The following is a 20,858-nucleotide window of genomic DNA, read 5'->3' on the forward strand; positions in this document are numbered from 1 at the left end:
TATCTAAACCCTAATTATTTCCCCCTCTAAAAAGGCAGAATTTCAGCATTGTCCCTCTGGGATCTCATCTGAGTAACTCCTGTGCTTCCAAAAAATCTTCCTGAAAAGTGAATTACTACAGATGGTGAAATGAGTACTTGGGAAATTACATCACTTTGAGACCTTCTACTGTAGGAATGGCAATTCATTCTTCCCTAAGCCAAAATAGTTTGTGATAGTTGAATACAAATTAAAAATCAAAACCCTGACAATAATTTAAAAGACAAATACTCTGGACTTTTAAGAAAATGCAGACAGTAAAAATTCAAGGAATATATTCTGTAGATGCCTAAATATTTCACAATTGAAATATTGATTCCATAGAAGAAGATACAGGTAACTATTAAAATTATGGGAAAGCAAAAACTAGGATGCTGTTGTCTCCATAACAATGTGTTGATATGACTTAGACTTGGAATTGTTAAAGCAATAATTTGATCCATTTCCATCAGAATGATTCTTCCCATTCCTTCCCTCTGAAACAGAAGTATTGCCAACTCAACAGAATGATTGGCAAAAGAATTCTCTAGAATACAAGTTCATGGTTCCTTTTCTATTTTTCTTTTTTTTTTTTTTTCAGGTTCAACAGCACAGGGTTTGATACATTTCAGGCCAATTCCATATAATTATACAGTCATGATTGGTCAGTTTAACAGCTAACTTTTTTTTTTTCGTGGGTAATACCATTGTTTCCATAAGCCTCTCCTTTTGCCTGTCACAAGTCTCTTCTACCATGAAATGAGGACATTCCTACTTCTGGCCATCATTTTTATTTGTGACAGACTTCCAAATTCACCTTACCCAAACCATTTTCCAAAATAATCTCTTGTTTATGTGGTTTTCCATGATTTTTCACATGAAGAACTAAAGCATGAAAAACAGAGATGGGGCTTTTTTTGGTCCATGTTGCAAAGTCAAGAAGCAACTATGGGGCTCCTCACTTTAAACCTAGTGCCTACTGTTCCTATGCATAGAACTCTTATCCTCAGAAAGCAGAAAATCTGTACTAAGAGGCTCACATTGTTAATTCATTATGTGACACACCAGTGTGCCCATGAATCCAGCCCTCTTCTATATAGAAAGGTATTTTTATTAAGTCTGAACTTGACCTTGGGTAATCTTATTTTTATTGTTGTAGATCAGGTTTACACCAGCAGTATAAAGTAAAAATGTTAGATCATTCAGATTCCCATATATTTTAATTTGGGATATCAAGATAATCAGAGCAAGAATGATCCACATTAATTCTGATTAAATTAATAGTGAATATTAATTTGAGTGTAGTGTGTATTTTAAATGGCTATTTATTGAGAACTCAGCAAAGTTTACACATCATAAAGTCAAACAAATTGTGATGTCTGTGGATTGCACTTCAGTGAAGTTTCCTTAGACTCTGAATAACAACCTTGTGTCTGTATAGTTTCTCTCATCTCTTACTCCTAAAAAAAGTTAATTTAGGCTATTTCTGAACTTCATGTAAATGATATTACACGGATTGTTCTCTTGTGCCTGATTTCTTTTACTCAGCATTTAGAAAGTTCATCAGAATGCGGTTAAATTTAATTTAGCAGCTTCAGTAAACTCTCTTTTTACCCCTTCTGCTTTTCCAACCCATCTTTCCTGCTTGTCAGATGCAAATCTATCTTGTACCTACAAAATGAAGACATGCTGGCCAGAAGCCATGCCTCTCATAGTGACCGAACACAAGGCTGGGTAGAACAAAAGAGATTGATTTGTGTTAAGTAACTAATGCTTCCTTCTTGCTGATTTTGTTAGCATCCTTGCAGGCAACAGGGATTTCTCTAAGTAGACCCTGGTGCTTTCTGAAGATTAGTGGTTACTTAAATGCTTAGCTAAATCAGCCAAGCAGAGAATCACGACCATATTGTTAGAGGCAGTCTCTTGTTCTTAATATGCCAAGCCTATGAGGAGTTACCCCAAGAGAGATTATCAAATAGAAATCGTTACACCGCAGCAGAGAGACAGATTCTTTCTTGCTGAGTGACCACAGGTTTCCAAATTAGGACTTGATGCATTAATGTCTTATGCAAGAATGACCCTTAAGGTAGTGTGCTGTGTTCTTGCCACCCAGTGGATTTCCAATGTGACTATTAAGAGGAGGAAGCTTTTCAAAACCACAGGCAATCCACTTAATAAGCTGAGCAAATACTGCCACATATCACCACTCTGCAAATCTTGCTTGTCCTCTATTAGAGCATAAGAAATTCCATGTTGAATCAAAATAAAGGTCTACCCAGGTCAAGATACAAACTGTGACATTCCATGAGAGCCAATTTGTTGCTCTTAACAGTTATCCACGTTGAAACCTAGGCATATAGACTGACTACTCTTAACTTTCTCTTGATAATTCCTTAAAGAGGCATTACCCGTGGATTTATCTAAGCTTTGTTTCAACCCAGTATAGTCCCCTTTGGGGTAATGAATACTATTTGTTTAGCTACCAGCTGTGTAAAGCGCAGTTTGTTTTATTTATCTTTAAACTATCTCCTAAAGAAAAGTCCTATTAGGTTAAATGTTGTACTGTTCTGCATAGTTGCTTTGAGAGCTTATGTGTACTATGGAAAGAGGTTGAAGAATATTTCAAAATGTTGTGTATATGTTCCTTTTACCTGGACCCATAAACACTAGATTTATTTCAGATGGTCTTTCTTAGTGCTGGTTATTTCTGTGACCCCTTCCTACATGAACACCCAGTATAATTTCTGTGCAATTCATACCCCAAATAAAAGTTTCTTGATGTAAAAACTCATATAATTATTATGTTATGTTCATTTTATTTCAATCACCATTTTAAAGCATTTTGCCACTACCATTTGGGTAAACTGATGGAAATATCTATGTCTTCCACAGAGAAGAATTAATGAAAAAATGGGAATCACAGGAAATGAATCCTAGGAAATGACTCATTCGTTAGACCATCATATCACTGACCAAGTTGGAAATGATCATAATTGTCACTTATTGAGTAATAGCTATGTTAAAGACTGGGCTAAAATATTTGTGTATTCTTCTGATGTACAGCTCTGTAAAACAGATGCTTACATCCGTGTGAGATCCATGCTCTTATGATCCCCCTTTTCATGCACGTGCCTCAGGAAGGTCAACACCTGCAAGTGATGGAGTCAGGTGTCCATTCAGATCTGTTCAGGTGCAAAGCAACCTCTATGTTTCTTTGAGTTCTTGGACTAGTGATAAAGGAGATTGAGTTCTAAATCTGACATTCCTTCCCTATGTTTTCTTGAGTGATATTTAATCTCTTGAATCTTATCTATAAAATGTGGATTGCCAAAGCTCATCAATGTTTCCACCAGTTCTAGAACTCTCTTTTTTTTTTTTTTTAAATTGTATCTACTTCTTTTCAAGGCAGAGTAGCAAAGAAGTGGTGGGGACAGGAGAGAGGGAAATTGATCCTCCATACACTGGTTTGCTCCCCAAGTGACCATCATAGCCAGAGATGGATCATTCTGCAGCCAGAAGGTTGTTTTTGTTGTTGTTGTTGTTGTTTGTTTTTTTTCTGGTCTCCCATGTAGGTACAAGGGCCAAAAGTCTTGGGCCATCCTTCACTGATCTCCAGGTACATTAGCAGGGACCTGGATTGGAAGTGGAGCAGCTAGAACTCAAATTGATGTCTATATGGCAGGCTGGCACCACAAGCGATGGCTTAATCCACTCTACCTCAGTGCCAGCCTGCAGCTCTAGAATTCTGACCATTGTTCTTGAAGGTCAGTCTTCTACTATTATCTCTCTCTTTCCTTTCAAGGAGTCTGCTTTTGTTAAAGCCATATCAAGACCACACGTAATACCCAAGGGATGCCTCATCGGCCATTCACACTTTCTTCATCAAAAAGTTGCTACTCTGCAATCTTCTTCAGGGTTTGAAACTAAAATACTCACAATATCTACCTCTTTGGTAAACTGCCACTATTTTTTTCATCTCATTTTGAAATCAGAGCTACAAAAGTAATGAAGAAAATGTCTTTACAGGGTATGGACAGATTGTCATGAAACATTCTTTCTTCCTTTTATACAGACCAAAGATAAGGAGATGGTGTATCCACTTCTCTCCTGTTTAGTCAGACATAAAAGGAACAGATTCTTTCAAGAATTGCCACTGAAAAATAGAAATGTGCCCTCACTGTTCAAGTTATTTTATATCAGTCACACTATTTAATATTTGAAATAGGCCAAGGAGGCAAGTACTGCTGCTTTGCCCTGCCTCCAGCCAGGGAAGCTGAAGCACAGAGACGTGAGTTGTCTGTGGCCTCACTGCAAGGACAGCAGGAGTTCTGCAGCTCGTCTGATATCCACCATTGTTTGAGTCCTAGTCTAAAATCATGGCCTAATTCACATCACTATTATCAGTTATAAATATGCACTTTATATCTGATCTGATGGTTTCGATGATTCTGAATCACAAAACTCCTGACAAACCAAGACAAAAAAAAGTGTAAACATAAAACAAAACAAAAAACTTGATCCATGCCACAAATGCTGATAGGACCTCAGAACGTGAAATACTGTCTGGCTTCTCACAAAGGCTGTCTTAAATATCTGCCCAACAATAAACCAGAGTTTCTAGAACCCAGTCATCTGGCACCATGGTAAAGAATCTGATTTGGGGTTTCATTTGGTCCAATGGTATCTGTATGCATAAGCTAAATCAACAGACAAGCATTTAAAAAGGAAGATGTTTTCATGGCCACTTAAAATTGTTTGAATTTAAACCATATTAAAACTGTCTGAAGGGACTGCTAAATACTGCTGTACCTGTTTTAAGATGACCTGATTGTCATTTTCTGCTTTTGTCCTATCCCAGGTGCACAGAAACCCTTACTCTTCTTCTCTTATAAGATACAGCCTGCCATGGAGTACTTCAGGCCTGCACACAGACTGCACACTGAAAGGGCTTGGAAATCCAATACAAAATCAGGTTCGCGGGAACCCAAGGACAAGTGACCTCAGAGCAGCATGGACAACCATGTAAAATAGACTGTAGCAGCCATTCATTTGTGGGGGGGAGGGGGGAGCCACCCAGAGCAGTCAATGCTTGTCGCATCTTTTGGTGGAACCAAAGTTGGAGTCTTTGTGTTTTTAGAGGGGACAACTGAACCCAGAGCATGGGAAGTGCTGTCAGCCAACCAGGGTGGGAAGCCATGGACGGTCCTGAGTAGCAGCAGGGCCACACACATGGAGAGAGCAGCTTTATCCACTGTCCTTCACCCTTGACAAAGTGATTCTTGGTGGAAAGAAAGCATAGGCCTACCCTGGGAGTGGGGATTGGGTTTTGACAGCTGGGAAGGCATTCTGTTCATACCTGCTTTTCATGGCAAACAGATACATACATGTGGCCCCTTCCTCTCTGGTACTTTGCCTGCTGTATGAATGAAGATTGTATTCCTCTGGAAATATTTTACAGTTTAATATTGAGTATAATTAAGAATATAATCATGTTATCAAAAATGGTATTTAACACTGTTGTAGTTTCTTTAACATTCATGTGAATAAAAAAGTCTATAATAAAAAAACTATGAAACAAGAACTGTGTTCCTATAGTTAAGTGCACATTTGCATGGAGGCAGTTAAATGGAAAGTATACATACTTTGGGGGATTTTTTGGGCATAAAATATATGAATAAATTTTGGAAAACAATTTCCCCATAAGACAATGGTTATTAAAGACTAGATTAGCCTTGGGCTGTGACAGCACCTGGAGACCTCCTCTTGTTGGGAGAAGGAATGTTCTGAATGTTGCTAGGTCCTGACAGCATCGGTGCAGTAGTAAATAGCTCACTCTCTTCCTTGCTGCGATGACCCAAATCCAAGTCTGTGAGTGGATTTTATGTCCCAAATGGTGGCAAACAGGTTAGAGTTTTATGGTAATGCTGGCTGTCAAAGACCAAACCAACCAAAGAAACATCTCATCTTTGACATTCCCCAGGGAATTTCAGAAACAGTTTAAAATGCTTCACCATGGTATTTAGTTCATCCTCCCCCAGCCAGCTCTATTGTTATGATGTGTCCAAAACCTCCACCCTTTATTTTTTACTTGGTTGCCATATTAAGAAACCAAAGACATGGTAGTCCTTTGTGATTTTTTTTTTCTTAGTCAAGGAAGAATAAGAGTTGTGTTCAAGAAGGGATAGATACCAAGTCTGTCTGTAGACAGACCCCAGCAACCACTGGAGTTAACTGATAGGAAGATACTGCCACAGAGGCTGATCTCCTTGAGTTGTCTTTCTAGGAAGGATCTGGGTCTTAGCATGGGGTTCATGAAGGCTTGGGGACCTGGCACACATTTCTGACACTGGCAGCTGGGCTTAGAAGTCATCTGAGCAGTCAGGTGGGTAAAGTGGGTAGAGTGTTTCTCTAATGTAAACTTTCCATTACACATAAGGTTAGGAGTCTGCCATTCTTAGCTTTGTACTTCAGATCAAAGATATTGAAGGTGAAGGGGTAATGACCAGGGAGAGAAGGTCACAAACCTGGCATCATGACCATCCACCAGAGGACAACAGAAGTCATTTTGTGTAGACTCTGTTGCTAACTCTGGAACTTGATAGCTTCTCAGAGCAAGGCCAGCAGCTAATTCAGAGGGAGAATATTTATAGATGAGTTTAAAGTCTTTGGCCTACAGTTGCATCAATGGCAGGATAAGCCAGTCAGAAATGTAATTATTTCTCTCCAATTGTGTCTTCAATTGTCTCCCAGTAGTGGTGCAAAAATATCAGCAAACACTTTTGCAGCAAAAGCAAGATCAGAACCAGATAGGTACATGTGCAAAGCCCTGGAATTCCTAACCATGACATAGCTCTGAATTAATTTAATGGCCAAGTTCAGTGCTGAGATCATTGGCCTATCCTGCTCAGATGGTAGCACTGCAGAATGCCTTATGGTTTTCTATCTAAATGTCAGACTCCGAAGAAGCAAGCGATTGATCTCTTCCTGAGTTTCTGGGGACTTCTGTTCTTCTCGTCTCTTGGCCATCCAGCATCCCCACCTCCCAATCTCTTTTATTGGACTGAGTCTGTATTCCATACAAGCACTAACATCTAACAGTCCTCCATGGAGCCATAAACTCACATGCCCCAAACCAATCACTTCGGAGGAATAGAGTAAAGGAAATCTAATGCATAATATATAAACACGTCATTTACCCCCTATTTGTTCTCATTAGGGACAGTGGGAAAAGATTGTGTCCTTCTGATACTTAAAACTAAAAAAGGAAAAAAGAATTTCTCTCCAAACCTGGATGTGATTGAGTTATCTGAGCTGCCCCATGGAAGCAGACAGGACATCCATCTACAGTACTGCATGGAACTAAAAATAAAATATCTCTAGAAGGACAAATACACATTCTTGTCCTTATGAAATGGCAGTAGAGAATCTTTTCTTTGGCTGCTTTGTCACATCTAAACTCCAAGGGCAAGCCAAATGCAAGCTCAGGAACAATACAGGCAATGCAAATAGAAGTCTGTATTTTGATTCCAAATTAAATTGTAACATGAGAAAGGACCATAGCGAATCAGAGCAAAAATCTTATGCCTGATCTTGTCCTGTTGGGGTACAGCAGACATTTCAGACGGATGCCTTGCTTCTTCCAAATGCTTGAGTAATTGCCCATCTGTGTGCCAGAGGCAAGGAGAGGGAAACATCACATCCCAATTTCCTTAGATGGAGCCATGAGTGTGGCCTCAGTGCTGTGAAAGATAGAGGATATGTCTCTTCTAGCTCCAGGGGATATGATCAGATGGCTAAGATCTCTTTCATTTAAGAGTCAGTGTTAAGAGTTTTGGTTAGCAGTGAGGAAGGTCTGAGAAGGACCGCTGTCAACATGGTGAGGATGTGTGAACCCACCCTTGACCAGGCACTGGCAACAGATTCCAGAAGACTTCCCTTCGTCTCTCTGCAGAGCTGAGCACCCAAGCTCTGACCATGGCATGAGACTCCCCAAAGACACCCCAACCATGCTTGTCATTACTTTTGTGGGAGAGATGTACATTGAATACTGTGAGTGTAAGGGGTGTTCACATCAGCTCACCATCACTCCCAATGGTTAAAACAGTCTGTTGTATGACGCAGCCACATCACACATTTTTTGCTAAATAATTCAATGGGCCACATGCTGTCTGATTTGATTGCATATGACAGTATATGGCAAATCACTAATTGCCATCCATTAGAATATACTCTCGAGCAGCAATATACTAGACAAAAACCTACATGTTCCAGGCTTCCTTGGGGTTAGATGTGGTCTTGTGTTCATGTTTTCACTGATAGGATGCAGGTGAAAATGCATGAATTTCAAAAAGGTTACTTCAATACAGCAAGACTTAGTTAAGAACTGTTTCTTTTTTTGAGTCAGGTATGGTGGCAAAGCACAGTAATCTTCCACCTATCATGCCAGCATCCCAAATGGGTGCCAGTTCAAGTCCCAGATGCTCCACTTCTGATACAACTCCCAGCTAATGGCTTCGAAAAGCAGTGGAAGATGGCCTAAGTACTTCGGCCCCTGCTTCCACTGTGGGAGACCACTAAGACCTGGATCCCAGCTTCAGATCAGTCCAGATCTGACTGTTGCAGCCATTCAGAGAGTGAACCAGTAGATGGAAGATCTCTGTCTCTACCTTTCTCTCTGTGTGCCTCTGATTTTTCAAGTAAAATAAATAAATCTTCAAATAAAAGAGATAGAAGTATTTCTCTCCCACCCACTGTTTTTACCCTCTTTCCTGTGGGTTTATGGTGGGGGAAACAAAATTCTATCTCAAACTGTCATTTTAAATATTGTGCTAACTCTGATCACAAAATCCCTTGGTCTATCTGGGGGTAAACCAACTATCAGTAGCAAAATTTCTTACCTATGTGACAACTTTAAAATGCATACGTATGCTGTTTGATGTAAACAGTGAAGTAAACATTTTAAGATCACACTGGCCCTTTGGTGTAGCTGAGGGGTAATTGGACACAAATGTTCATTCACTACAGAGTCAGTTCTGAATGTGGTTCCTCTTACTGTCATGAGCAGCTTTGTCAATTTCCTAGTTTCATAACACAGTGAGCCAATCTATAGTTGCTTTGATACTGTTCATTGCCTATATAAATAGGTAGGGATGGGGGAAAGGACCAGAACTGAACTTGATCTACTCCCCAGAGTCACAAGGGAGCTGGGTTGGAAAGAGAGACATACTGTCCCAAAGCGCTCATGGGATTCTGCTGTGATGTAAGCAAAATTGTGTGAAGACTCAACAAAGAGAAACAACTCAGCAGTTCAGGAAGGCTCACGAGTGGTTATCAGCAATCAGTTGTTATGCCCTGCAAATTCACTGGCCCCTGTGGGTAGACTCCAGGCACCACTGAGATTAGTCAGGGTGGCAGGAAGCAAGCCAGTCCCAGACTGAGATGTGATGAGCAGAGAGCTCTCTGGCTCAGGAACATGTAGATACTGTTTCTTCTAGACAGAAGGGCAGCCAGGTGAGTTTGGAAACTCAGGTGATCATCTCAGAGTCCCACATTTAAGCCAGTAGCCACCACACATAGTCGAGAGAAAGCAAAATCATTCTAAATTCAGCTTGGCTTCAGCCCTATTATCTAGGCTCTGAAATGGTGCTGCGGTTCTAACCAGAGGGCTGGGAAGTGGGTTGGCTCTGACTTGAGAGAGGTGTTAGCAAACACTGGGAGCTGAAGAGACTTTTCTGCAGATGTCTACCAGAAAGAAGCTAGGTACATTTTAAAAGTATTAGCTTCAAGTTACCTAAAGGAAATAAGCATTCTGAAAAGTCACAACTCTGTAGAGTTAAGAATATCTCTGAAGGCATGTTAACGCCTGGAGTCTTCAAATAATAAAATTCATCCTTCTCTTCCAAGTTTTACATCATCTCACTATTAAGGACAGTGGCTTCCTGGATGATTGTTAATGATGGTTTTCTTTATTATATTTTAGACCATTTAGCCAAGCTTATTGATTTATACTTCCTTGTAATTAGTTGTAGTGATTAAAATAGCTTTTATAGTCCTCTTGAGATTGACTTTTAAAAGAATCAACATTTTCCCCAAATTATGTGCTTTAAAACATGGTTAAATATGGTTTGAATTCAGTGCTAACCCATCAGTGAAGAAACTGATTTTATATGGAGTTGCTTTCTCATCACTCCACTTACATGGTGCCATCATCCAATTACTTGGCAGCCAATAATAATAACAGCAGCCAACTTTCACTGAGTGTTTACAGGAAGCTGAACATTATGCTAAATGTCTTAATGCATTATTTGATTTAATCCTCTCAAGAACACTATGAAGTAGGGACTATTTAACTGAAACTTGGAGGAGTTAAGTTACTCAACTGATAAATGGCAAAGCAGAAATTTAAACTTTAGGCTGTTGTGACTTCACAATCTGCTTTTAACCACTCAAAGGCACTGCTCACGGCCTCGGGGGGCCAAGTAGGACTCTTCTGCACTTATGTGATGTTGAAGTCACTGGCCAATTTGAAGGGTGCTAGAAGGTCATGTAAAGATATACCCCCCATACCACCCATTCGTGAAACTGAAATTCCACTATTAGCATAATTTTTGAAGAAGATATTAGATATTATATGTTTCTGGAAACATGAGTATTCCAAGACAGGGTACTCAAAATATGAGCTATCATAGAGCTAAATTTTTTTTTTAAATCCTCAGAATGAAACATCCAGCTCTTGACCCTTGGCTCATCCAGTGATTTATTGCACACAGTACAAAAGCACTAGGGGCAAAGTAAATCAATAATTTAGACTTCAGCAAAGTTACAAACTTTAGCACAGGAAATGATAGCATCAAGAAAATGAAAAGACAGCTTTCAATTGAAGAAAATATTTTCAAATCAGGCATTTGATTAGGGACTTGCATCCAGAATATATTAAGATAAGCAACCCCATTTAAAATTGGGTGAAACATTTGAGTAGATATTTCCTCAAAGATTCCTAAGTGACCAATGAACACAAGGAAAGATGTTCAACATCATGAGTCATCAAGGAAATACAGACTAAAACCACAAGGAGACACCCACTATGATGACTGTTATAAAGACAAGTAAGTAACAACAAGTGTTGGTGAAGATGTAAGGAAGATTAAAATCCTTACACATAGCTGGTAGGATGGGAAATGGTGCTGAGTCATTGCAAAAAAGCAGTTTAGTAGTTGCTAAAAAAAAAAAAAAAAGCAACTAAACACTTCATGTAACTGACTAAGGAGCTCAGATGCTGTCATTGGATTTCGACAAAGGTGCCAAAGCAATGAAGAGGAAGGAGAGAAATTTTTAATAAAACGATGCTGGAATAAATCTATATCTATATTGATTATATCTATATTGCCGATATCATCCATATCATCTATATCTACAATGACCTTTGAATCCCACTTCCCATCATAAGTAAAATTTAATGTAACAAAGGTGACAGCCCTCAATGTAAAGTTTAAAGTCAGAGCTCATAGAACAAACCGTACAAGTGTATCTATTACTACAGAGCAGACAAAACTGCTAAATAACTGCCAAAAAAAAAAAAAGAAAACCAAGACCAATCCTGATAAGTTTAACTTCATTAAATAAAAAATTTCCAGGCCTTGTGCGGTAGCCTAGTGACTAAAGTCCTCACCTTGCAAGCACTGAGATCCCACATGGGTGTTGGATTGAGTCCCAGTGGCCCTGCTTCCCATCCATCTCCCTGCTTGTAGCCTGGGAAAGCAGTCGAGGATGACCCAATGCCTTGGAACCCTCTACACACTTGGGAGACCTGAAAGAAGCTCCTGGCTTCAGGTCGATTCAGCTCTAGCTGTTGCAGCCACTTTGGGAGTAAATCATCAGACAGAAGATCTTCCTCTCTGTCTGTCCTCCTCTCTGTATATCTGACCTTTCAATAAAAATAAATAAATCTTAAATTAAATTAAATTAAATAAAAATTAAAAATACACAATTTCCATTCATTCTAAGACATCCAATAAGAAAATGCAAGCTATAGACTAGAAGAAAATATCTGCTAAACAAAGAATTTATATCTGTGATGTAAAACAGCTACTTCAACTTCATAAAAGTAAAGCAATCTATTACTTTTTGTCTTGAGCAAATTGGACAGCCCCCTAAGTCATCAAGAAATGCAAATTATAACCATACTGAAATACTGCTGCACACCCACTACAATAACTGTGATTTTAGACAGACAACACCAAATGTGGATGATGTGATGTGAAGCAACCGGAACTCTTCAACACTGTTGGTGAAAATATGAAATAGTATAAACTATGTGAAGAAAGGCCTGCGAAGTTCCTTGTAAAACTAAACATATACTTAGAATACAGTGCTTCTATACATATATACTTATTCTAAAGGAAATCAAGACGTAAGCACACAAATGTACTCCAAGACCAGAAGCAGTGTCATGAATTCCTTCCTAATGAACCTGATTGCGTGGAGTTCTTGGATCCTTGGGGCCTCAGTGCACAGATTCTTAACATTTCTTATTGCCCTCTGGAGAAGGTCCTCAATTTACCATAGTTCAAGTTGAGATTTTTCAATGTGATAGGGTAAGAGACATATATTCAGTAGAAAACATCTTCTAAATTTTGAATCTTAAAAGATATTTTTTAGTTTATGTGACAGGGAGAGAGAGAAAGAGCAAGACAGAGAGAGAATATCTCCCACCAACTGGTTCATTTCCTAAATGCCTATAATGGTTTGGGCTGTGCAAGACTGAAGATGGAGGTTGGAAACTCGATCCAGACCTCCCTTGTAGGTGGCAGGCGCCCAACTGCTTAGGTTGTCATTGCCTCCAAGGGTGCACATTAGCTGGAAGCTAGAACTAGGAACAGAGCTTGTCCTCAAAACTGGCACTTTGATACTTTGCAGGTATTTCAAGTAGTGTCTTAACTGCTAAGCAAAACACCAACCCTAAAATTTCTTATTTTGAATTTCTTCTAGGCGGGGGTAATGCAGTAGGATCCTCTCTCCTGTTGCTGGGCAGTGGTAGTCAACATAGCTATCACAGTCAATCAACTGGGAAAGTATCCATTCCTCTACAGTGGGCTGTAGTCACACATTATATGGAATATTCAATGTTTTCTTGTAAACTTGGCTTTGTGTTAGATGATTTTGTTCAGCTATGGGCTAGTGCAAGTATTGTGAACACATCTAATGTAGGTTAAGGTAAGCTGTGATATTCACTAGGTTATGTGTATGACATGCATTTTCCACTAAACAATATTTTTATTGCACCCATGAATTTATTGAGAAATATCCCATTGTAAGTTGAGGATCATCTGTGTATTCTTCAGTCAACTTCCATTGCTTGAAATACCTTGAAAAGAAGTCTACAATTAAATGAATACACCATGGTGGCACTTTAACTTACCTCCATGCTCCTTTCAATCCACGTGTAAAGACTTCAGAGAATGCTTACTGCTTGTGTTCCTTGCTCAGGATAAAAGTTCGTTCGAGTATAACCATGAGGGTTGGGCCAGTGTTTTGGTACAATGAACTAATGCCTGCAATGCTGGCCAGTAACCCATATGAGAGCAGGTTCAAGTCCTGGATGCTCCACTTCTGACCCAGCTGCCTGATAGTGTGCTTGGGAAAGCAGTGAAAGATTACTGAAGTACTTGGGACCCTGCCACCTAACGGGAGACTTGGATGGAGTTTCAGGGTCCTGGCATTTTGGATGTTTGAAGAGGAAACCAAAAGATGGAAGATTTCTGTCTCTCCTTCTCTTCCTGTAACTCTGCCTTTCAAATAAGTAAGTAAATATATATGTGTATTTTTTAAAAGCCATGAGGTTTCTCTATGACTTGGAAAAAGGAAAGCTCTTCCACAACATGGTAGATTTTTAAAGTACCAACAGTCCCCGATTCTAACATGTGTAAGCAGCCTTCCTGCTGTATGGGGATTTCTTCCTGCTGCTACCCTCAACTCTCTTTCTTGAGTGTACACATGACTGAGTCAACAAAGATTAATAAGGTAATGTTTATATAATAAGCTACATAAATAACCAGATATAAGAAAGCCCTTGGGAAATACTAATTAATTCTCATCACTCCTAAGAGGTTTTCTTCCTTTAACAGTAAGTAACAAGAGAGGAAAACTTGGCAACAACAGATGGGTGCTCCATCTTCTGGAACAGAATTTTCTATTCTTAACTCTCAGGAAGCCAAGACTAATTGGCCCTAGTAGCTGCTCCAGATTCAAACTGAATTGGGGTAGTTTTCTCAAACAGGTCAAAGTGTAAAAGCCATGCTAGAAAAAGAAATATGATCTGATTTTTTTATCATTAGTTTATAATGAGATTTTTTAAGTTTTTTATTATTTTTACTTGAAAAAGTTGCAGAGAAAGAAGGAGAGACAGAGATCTTTCATCTACTAGTTCACTCCCCAAATGGCTACACCTGCAAGAGCTGGACTGCTCAGAAGTTAGAAGCCAGGAGCTTCCTCTAAGTCTTCTGTGTGGGTACTGGGACCCAAAAGACTTTAGGCCATCCTCCACTGCCTTCCCAAGCCATTAGCAAGCAGTTGAAGCAGAATATGAACATATGGGACTCAAGTTGGTGCCATATGGGATGTCGGCACCACAGACAGAGGCTTAGCTTGCTATGCCACAGTGCAAGCCTCTATTTTGAAGTCTTTTTGATGCTACTGGTTATTTACAAAATAAAACCCTAATTCTTACCTCCTATTCAAGGCTCCACATAATTCAGACCCACTCCAAACTTGCCTCTTCCTAGCAGGACTCTTTTTCCTGTTCTGACCCACTCTGACCTTGCTTTGGCTGACACTATTTCTCCACAGAGAAGAACCTCCTTCCTTCCACTCCTGTTGCCCAAGCTCTGTCCCACCTCAAGCTTCGTCTCCAGGCTATCCCATTCCTTCAGATGTCTCCGCTCCCTTAACATTGCACACATATTTTACCTTTGTTTTTTCCACCAGTCACATGGCCCTTCTGCTGCTTTGGGTTTCTATTGCTCTGTATTTCTGATGTGTGCCTAGAGAGTCTGTAACTCCTTTAGGGCAGGAGCAGAAATCTGTGTCCTCCATTTCACTCCTCTCCTTTAAACACATGCAGCTCTTCCTGAAGTGTCTTCTCATGCAGATGGTTTTGGTGCCTGATACGCTGTAAACTCATGCACTGGCTTGTACAGAAGCATCAGGACTTGGGGAAGACTCACCCTATGGAAAGAGGCCAACCGAGCTCTTATTTCTTAAACCCTGCTTAACATTATTCCTCCCACATCCACCCCTCCCAACCAGAGTCTTATTCTTGGCTCTATGAATACAGACACTTCTTTACTTTCAAATGTCCACATGCTTTGCTTGAGACCCACAGTAGGTTAATAGCACCAGCACCACCAGATGACACTAGCGGTTGCTTATGCTACTGAATTGAATAAGATGCTCTAAATGTTTGTGATGATGGGCTGAAGAAGTAGATTTCCTTAAGTCATTTAACTTACTCAGCACTTACCGATTTTTCTGTTTCTTAAAAATTTTTATTTATGGGGCTAGCATTGTGCTGCCTCCTGTAAATCTGGCATCCTCTATGGGCAAACAATAAGCATTGGGAAGCATCTGAATATGACCCAAGAGATGGGGCTCCTGCCTCCCATTCTGGAGATCACATGAAACTCAGTAATTCTGGATTTGACCTGGCTCAGCACTGGTTACTGAAGCAATCTGCATAAAGAATCAACAGATGGAAGCTTTCTTTCCTTCTCTATCTCTCTCTTCTTTCTTCTCTGTAACTCTGGCTGTCAAGGTAAATAAATACATCTTCAGATTTTTACAAGTTTTCTATTTGAGGGCCAGCACGGTAGCCTAGCAGCTAAAATCCTCAGCTTGTACACACAGGGAACCAATATGGGCACCAGTTCTAATCCTGGTGGGCCTGCTTCCCATCCAACTCCCTGCTTGTAGCCTAGGAAGGCAGTCAAGGATAGCCCAAAGCCTTGGGACTTTGCACCCCTGTGGGAAATCCAGAAGAAGCTCCTGGCTCCTGGCTCCTGGCTTCTGGCTCCTGGCTCCTGGCTCCTGGCTTTGGATCGGTGCAGCTCCAGCTGTTGTGGCTGCTTGGGGAGTAAATCACTGGACAGAAGATCTTCCTCTCTGTCTCTACTCCTCTCTGTATATCTGACTTTCCAATAATAAAAAGTTTATTTATTTGAAAGGAGAATAGGAAAAAGAGCTCTTCCATCCTCTGGTTCATTCCCCAAATGCTCCAACAGGACCCTGAAATTGAATCTGGGGCTCTCACATGGCGATACAGACCACGGTACATAAGCCCTCCCCCTTTCCCTCCTAGGGTGTACATTAACAGGAAGCTGATTCGGAAATAGAGCAGATGCAAACCCAGGGACTCCAGTGTGACATGGGACCCCAAGTGGTGATTTAACTGCTGTGTCGGTTTAAGCACTCTCTTTTCATCTCCGGAAATTTTTGTTCTACTAAAATTGTTTCCTGTCCTGCATTCTTGTTTTTATAAAATTCTCATGTCTTTTATTTTCTGTTTCCATATATTTTATCATGATAAATTGTTTCTATATCCTAAATTTCCTCAATTTCATCTTCAACAAATCTTTATGGCTATCAAGCTTTTTATTTAAAGATGCCTTCCTTTTTGTTTGATTGCTCATTTTGTAAAATTTTGGAGGGGACCCAAAATTTAAGTACCTCTCAAATCACTCTTACCATGAATTAAACTTTTGAATCAACTTTAACCTTTTCTAAGGTTTAGCAAATTTGTCATCACAGCCTTTCTTTTTCATGTTGCTGCTTTTCATGAATTGTCCTGGCCACTTGCTTATACTTAATAGCAACGAGCTAGATGGAATATTCATATAACTGGTGTGGAGAGAACTATTTAACCTAAAACTCTGGTCTTGTACTTAACAACAAGTATGAAGCCAGCAGTTCAGCTGTAGTTTGAATGAGGAAGGAATAGTAGTCAAACTCATAGCCTCCCAAAAGCAGGAAGCAGAACAGCTCCATCATGACAGAGAAGCCGCCCCGCTTGTCGGTCCTTCGGGGTTCACTCCGAGCCACAGCTCTATCTGTGATGTGTCATCCATCAGTGTGCTTCATGCCACTTGTTTTTTTCTCAGCTTGCAATTGTCGAAATTGCTTATGTTCTTCCATTTCTATACCATTACGTGTGAATTTCCTTCGTTAAATCCCTTTATAGTTTAATGGAGTCTCAAAAAGTCTGAAAGCCAACTTTGTGTATTTCATGTACCATCTGGAACTAGGAGACAATTATCTATATTGTAAAAGTCCCCTGTTGGTTCTAATGATCAGCCTTGTTGGGAAGACGTGGTTCTAAACTATCTTGCTCTCATGTTCCTCTTTTTAAAGTGCCAAACGTTTACTGCATCATAACCCCTTACTTTCTATGTATATTCTCCTGACTTTTTGGTAATTTGATCAGAGCAAATGCATGTCTGATTATCGTTTGTGTTCAGTCTATTGGCTCTCACCCACCCCTAAGCATGATGTTCAAACGCATCTTAGAAGTCAGCACATTTTCACTGACTACAAGAATAAGTAGTTGAATGAATGAGTGAAGGAATTGTATGCCTTCAAGTAAGTCATTTCTCCAGTTTTGAAAATTCTGATTTTATTCATTTAAGGTGATATTTTTTGGAAATAAAACTAGTCATCACTATGTACCCATTTGGGATTAATCCCTTTTTGAAATACAGTGACTCAATTTGATCTTTTTAAAGAAACTTTCCATTTCCAAGAGCCCTATTTCCAGAAACACTTCATAATGCAGAAGCTTTCAGCTTGCAAATGGTTTTATTTGAGTTTCAGACCAGAAATAACTTGTATCAGTCCGTAAACATGAATGAGACTCTCCTTGTGGGATTTTCCTATTTTGGTCTGATGCTTACCTGAAATAGAACCCATCAGAGTGGATTCTGGTGCCATAAATGCATTTAGAGGCAAAGTTGCTATTATAAACAACAAAATTAAAAGCAAACATACCTCAGTCATCATTGATTCATATATCAGACATAGACAGTGAAATAAATATCCCTATTAAAATAACTATCAGGATAAAAATGGTAAAAAACCATAATCCATTTTTATCAATCTTCAAATTGAGTCTAAATTTTTAATAAATGACATGCATCATCCTTATCTTGAGCTATTTTGTAATGAATGCAGGAATAATAATGCTGAGATTTAGAAACAGGAAGAGGAAAAGAGCAAAACCAACAAATTTGCTGAACTTTTCTCAGGATCATGAACTTGTGATAACTTTTCATGATCATATGCATTTACAATTGAATTATGAAACATTTTAGTGCATGTGAACAGTGATTGATTCCTCAATTAATATTTATCTTCATTACTTACAGATGATTTGGGAATTATTATAAATATAATTTAAGTCAGCCAGGAGCCTGGGCTTACACTCAGAAAAAAATCTAGAATATGTAATGTTCTATATGACAAATGACTCAGATCTCTTAATGAGTAGATTGCATTATTATTTGCTTTTAAAATAGGTTCTCAGGCCTGATGTGATGGCTCATTGGGTAAATCCTCACTTTACATGTGCCGGAATCCCATATGGGCACCGGTTTGAGTCCCAGTCACTCCACTTCCCTTCCAGCTCCCTGCTTGTGGCCTGGGAAAGCAGTAAGTAATGACCCAAAGCCTTGAGACCCTGCATCCACATGGGAGACCCAAAAGAAGCTCCTAGCTCCTGGCTCTGTATCGGCTCAGTTCCAGCCGCTGTGGCCATTTAGGGAGTGAACCGGCAGATGGAGCCAGGAACCCACTCCAGGTCTCATGCTAGAGTGCTGATTCAAGTCTTGATTCCTCTGCCTCTGATCCAGCTTCCTACTAATGCATTTCGGGAGGTAGCAGATAATAATAGCTCAAGTGCTTTGGGCCCTGACACCCCTGTGAGAAACCTGAGGGAGTTCCAGGCTCTTAGATTAGACTTGACCAGGCCCTGGCTGTGGACATTCAGGGAATTAAACCAGCAGGAAGATCTCTCCCTTTCTCTCTCAATCTCTCTCCTCTGCCCCAATTCTCTCTCTCTCTCTCTCTCTCTCTCACACACACACACACACACACACACACACACACACACATTCATTCTACCTTTGAGATAAATGAAAATAAATAAAATTTTTAAAAATACTTGGCACAAACAACTCCTAGACTTACAATCACATGTTCTCCTGTAACTATGGTTGAATGAAGTTTGGTTGACATCGACTGGGCTCGATGGTGGCAATTTGGCCCCACTCTATACATCTCTCATCCTTCCCCTGAACCAGTGGGTTAGCCCAGGCACATTGACTTGTTTACTTGCTTGTTGTTTTGCATGGCAATGTCAGAGATACAAGAAGGAAAGCAGAAACATATCAATATAAGACCTTTTGAAGTTTTACCTCAGAGTTAGCCCAGTAACACTTCCTGGTTGTTTCATTGGGCGAGGCAGGTCAGATAATTGAACTCAAAGTTCAAGATCAGCAAAATTTTAAGTGAAAGACATGGACACAGAAACAGGTAAAAATTTCAAGTGCAAAATTGCAATCTCTCCTATGTATAAGGACTGAGTTTTGGGGTATTTTAACTTTAATTTAAATTGTTTTTATTATTATTATTTTATGATACAGATCCGTGGGCTCTGGGATTTCCCTTACTCCCTCCTCAAATATCCTCCTATCCCCACTGATTTTCCCCATATATCACAATAATATAGTTCCTCACAAACACTCATAAATCCATCATTGTGGGCATGGACAATGGCAGAGAATTCAGCATCCTATTGTTAAGATATATTCAACAGTTTTATTGGGAGTTCATGATCTGGAAGTAGAGATGCATACTGCATTGTATCCTTACAATTGGGTACGATAGGGTCCATTACACAGCTACTATACATCCCCTTAAATGAAAAGCTACAAAACAAAATCAACATCAGGAAGAAAAAAGAAATTAACAACACCATGAAGTTAAATAACATGCTACTGAATGACTAATGTGTTGCTGAAAAAATTAAAAAGAAAATCAAGAACCTTCTTGAAGAAAATGATGCTACTATATAACCTATGAATCAGTGAATTTAATCAGAAAAAAAATTTTAAAAACTGTTTTGACAGGCCCAGCACAGTAGCCTAGTAGCTAAAGTCCTCACCTTGAACATGCCAGGATCCTGTATGGGCACCAGTTCTAATCCCAATGGCCTGGCTTCCCATTCAACTCCTTGCTTGTGGTCTTGGAACCATGTACCCATGTGGGAGACCCAGAAAAGGCTCCTGGCTTCAGATTGGTGCAGCTCCGGCCATCGTGGCCGCTTGGGGAGTGAACCATCAGATGGAAGATCTTTCTCTCTGTCTCTCCTCCTCTCTGTATATCTGCTTTTCCACTAAAAATAAATAAATCTTTAAAAAGCCAGGAGTCGAACTTCAGATTTAAATTTTAAAAATTATTTTTTATTTACTTGAAAGGCAGAAAGATTGAGGTACAGGAAATAACTATCATCTAGTTCCCTCCCTCAGAACTTGCAATGGACATGGTTGGACCAGGGCCAAAGCTGAAAGCTGGGAAAATAATCCCAGTGAATCACATGGGTGGCAGAAACACAATGACTTGAGCTGTCCCCACTGCCTTCCAGGGTCTGCACTGGCAGGAAGCTGGAGCCAGGAATGGAATCCAGGTATCCCAAGATGAGATGCAAACCTCTAAACCATAGCCTGAACATCTGTTCCAAGTTCTAATTTTACATAGATCACAGCCAGCAAGAAAATGTTTTCAAGCTGCTAAAATGC

At 39.7% G+C, this 20,858-nt stretch overlaps 1 protein-coding gene across 1 annotated transcript in view; it reads left to right on the forward strand.

Annotated features, from left to right (window-relative positions):
• The window catches only part of SKOR2 (SKI family transcriptional corepressor 2), a 38,301-nt gene extending 32,709 nt beyond the window's left edge, over nt 1-5,592 (forward strand). The window contains exon 8 of the mRNA XM_058676891.1: nt 4,877-5,592. The gene's annotated coding sequence lies outside the window, so the exon portion shown is untranslated. The remainder of the gene's footprint in view (nt 1-4,876) is intronic.
• The last annotated feature ends 15,266 nt before the right edge of the window (nt 5,593-20,858 follow it).

The sequence above is a fragment of the Ochotona princeps genome, chromosome 18 (genome assembly GCF_030435755.1).
Source record: "Ochotona princeps isolate mOchPri1 chromosome 18, mOchPri1.hap1, whole genome shotgun sequence".
Lineage (NCBI taxonomy): Eukaryota > Metazoa > Chordata > Mammalia > Lagomorpha > Ochotonidae > Ochotona > Ochotona princeps.